This window comes from Pristiophorus japonicus, unplaced genomic scaffold (genome assembly GCF_044704955.1).
Source record: "Pristiophorus japonicus isolate sPriJap1 unplaced genomic scaffold, sPriJap1.hap1 HAP1_SCAFFOLD_29, whole genome shotgun sequence".
Lineage (NCBI taxonomy): Eukaryota > Metazoa > Chordata > Chondrichthyes > Pristiophoridae > Pristiophorus > Pristiophorus japonicus.
The window spans coordinates 6,127,917-6,130,621 of record NW_027252668.1 but is presented as its reverse complement, the minus strand read 5'-3'; the positions used below and the strand labels follow the sequence as shown (position 1 = coordinate 6,130,621).

Here is a 2,705-nt window from a genome sequence, read left to right as displayed (position 1 = left end):
TGTCTGTGTCTGGGCGACCAACATTCTCAAGGTTGTGTCCTATGTACACATCGTGCATGTCTTGTAGTGTTACTGGAACTGGGGCTTTATGTAGTGCAGGCGGTGAATATCTGACGGTGCTGCGTTGCTCCAGGTTTTAATCTGAATCAGATACCCAGTATACCGACTGCACCCGCCCAATGTGGGTCGCTAACTATAAGTGGGAGATCTGATAGCGTATTGATCCCACTGCACATACCGGAACAGATTCCAGAGAGGGGACGAACTGCCTGTAATCTGTATCTCACCTTTACGTAAATTTAAAAAAAAAAGGTAAAAGTCCGCATGGATCAATGTGTTCAAATGTATATATTTCTCCCTGTGGAATTATTGCCCCAATAAAAGACTGAGCCCATCAACCGCTCATTCCTTTATACTCGGCTCTTACCATCCGTTTCATATTCGGCTGTCCCAACATGTCTCACGTTCAGCTTCCGTCTGTTTTGTATTAAATTAGATCAGGGACAATTGTGATCCACAGAACAGAAAGCAGCCCTTTCACAGATAGTGTGGGTGGCTCTGAAAAGAGCCTTTGGGTTATTAGATTAAATGCTGTCCGCTTTACTTGCTCTTGGGTGCACTGGCGGTTTTCTTGGGCAGCAGCACAGCCTGGATATTAGGCAGCACCCCGCCCTGAGCGATGGTCACCTTTCCCAGCAGCTTGTTGAGCTCCTCGTCGTTGCGGATGGCCAGCTGTAGGTGTCTGGGGATGATGCGGGTCTTCTTGTTGCCGGCCAGTTCCAGGATTTCAGCGGTCAGATACTGAGCACAGCAGCCATGTAGACCGAGGCTCCGGCACCCACACGCTCAGCGTAGTTGCCCTTTCGCAGGAGCCTGTGAACATGGCCCACAGGGAACTGCAGTCCGGCCCGGGAGGAGCGATACTTGGACTTGGCCCCGAACTTTACCACCGGTTTTTCCTCTCCTAGATATTTCCACAATCCACACGTTCCGAAAAAGAATGAGAAACTCCTCCCACATCTACCTTGCTTGTACCTTCTGGAGGAATGCAGGGAGAGAATTTATGATTGGTCGCTCGGTGGTGAATTTCATTGGTCTTTTCAGGTGACCAATCACAGTCTGTTTAGCCCACCAATGAAAGTAGGGCGGAAATTACTGTCTCCAACAGTCAGAATAACGATTTTTAATTCAAAAACCGCGCCAAGAAAATTTAAGAGCGGATTATGTTAATATAAATTCACCATTAGTCAAAGACTTCCCAACACGTTTTAATTAATTTTGTCTTTTACATATTCCCCTTGCAAGTTCCAGGCTGTTACAATCAGGATTAAATTCGGGTACTATTTCAAACTGTCTAATGGGCGGGAATCAATCCCCACCGATTCTGTACCGGGACACATTCCAACTCAATCTTTGTAAAAGTTGGGTTTCACAGATTATCGATCGAACCCCTGCAAAGGCGGGAGTGAGCCCAAAACTGGGGGTCCTTCTGTGAAAAGAGAAGAGGGACAGAGTGTTCAAACTGCCCTGGTTCTGATCTCTGTAAGAACTCCCATTCTGGGTTGTTACACTGCGGGGAGTGTCGGCTTAATAAACGGACTGACCCGCAACAGGAATTGAAAAATAAACTTGAAAAGGGCTTGCGAGAGAGAATGTGTGACTGAAATCTGAGTCTCAGTCCCTCAACAAGCTCCTAATTCGGCAGGCGGTGTAAATGAACGGGACTGAGAGCAAAGGGAAACAGCGACCAGGGGCCGTGTTTGTAGTTGGCGGAAAATTTCAGCGATGCTAAGGTGGAACCGGACAGTGAAACTGATATCTGAGAATTCAAAACTAAATCTACAGCTGGTAGTGGAAAAGTTCTCAAACATAATTGTTCTCTACCACAGAAAGTTGTTGAGGCCAATTCACTAAATATATTGAAAAAGGAGTTGGATGTAGTCCTTACTACTAGGGGGAATCAAGGGGTATGGCGAGAAAGCAGGAATGGGGTACTGAAGTTGCATGTTCAGCCATGAACTCATTGAATGGCGGTGCAGGCTCGAAGGGCTGAATGGCCTACTCCTGCACCTATTTTCTGTTTCTAGGAAATAATTGCAGTAAACCGAGTCTAAAGGGAAATGCGTTTGTGCAGCTCTTTCAGAGAGGTTGTGGGTGGCACTTAAAAGAGCCGTTGTGTTTGGGGTTTGATCTCAGGACAGTGGGCAGTCTCACTTGGAGCTGGTGTACTTGGTCACCGCCTTTGTCCCTTCCGACACGGCGTGCTTGGCCAGCTCCCCGGGCAGCAGCAGGCGCACGGAGGTCTGGATTTCCCAGGAACTGATGGTGCGGCGCTTGTTGTAATGGGCCAGGCAGGAAGCCTCACCCGCGATGCGCTCGAAAATATCGCTTACAAACGAGTTCATGATGCCCATGGCCTTGGAGGAGATGCCGGTGTCGGGGTGAACCTGCTTCATCACTTTGTAGACGTAGATGGCGTAACTCTCCTTCCTCGACTTTCAGCGCTTCTTGCCGCTCTTCGCTGGGGTTTTCTTGATTACTTTCTTGGCGTGACCTGTTCTCTTTTTGTCTTTTTTTAAAATTTCAAAATATACTTTATTCATGTAAAAAATTTGTATAGTACATTCAAAAGCAGTTCAGTACATTTAGCTGCGGTCAGCAATCCCACACATTACATTTAGGTGCTGACGGCAGTTCCGTTCGAT

General features: G+C 47.4%; 1 pseudogene; it reads right to left on the bottom strand.

The window, feature by feature from the left end:
* Positions 1-615: 615 nt before the first annotated feature.
* LOC139248168 (histone H2A.J-like) lies at positions 616-1,020 on the bottom strand (annotated as a pseudogene).
* Between the last annotated feature and the right edge of the window lie 1,685 nt (positions 1,021-2,705).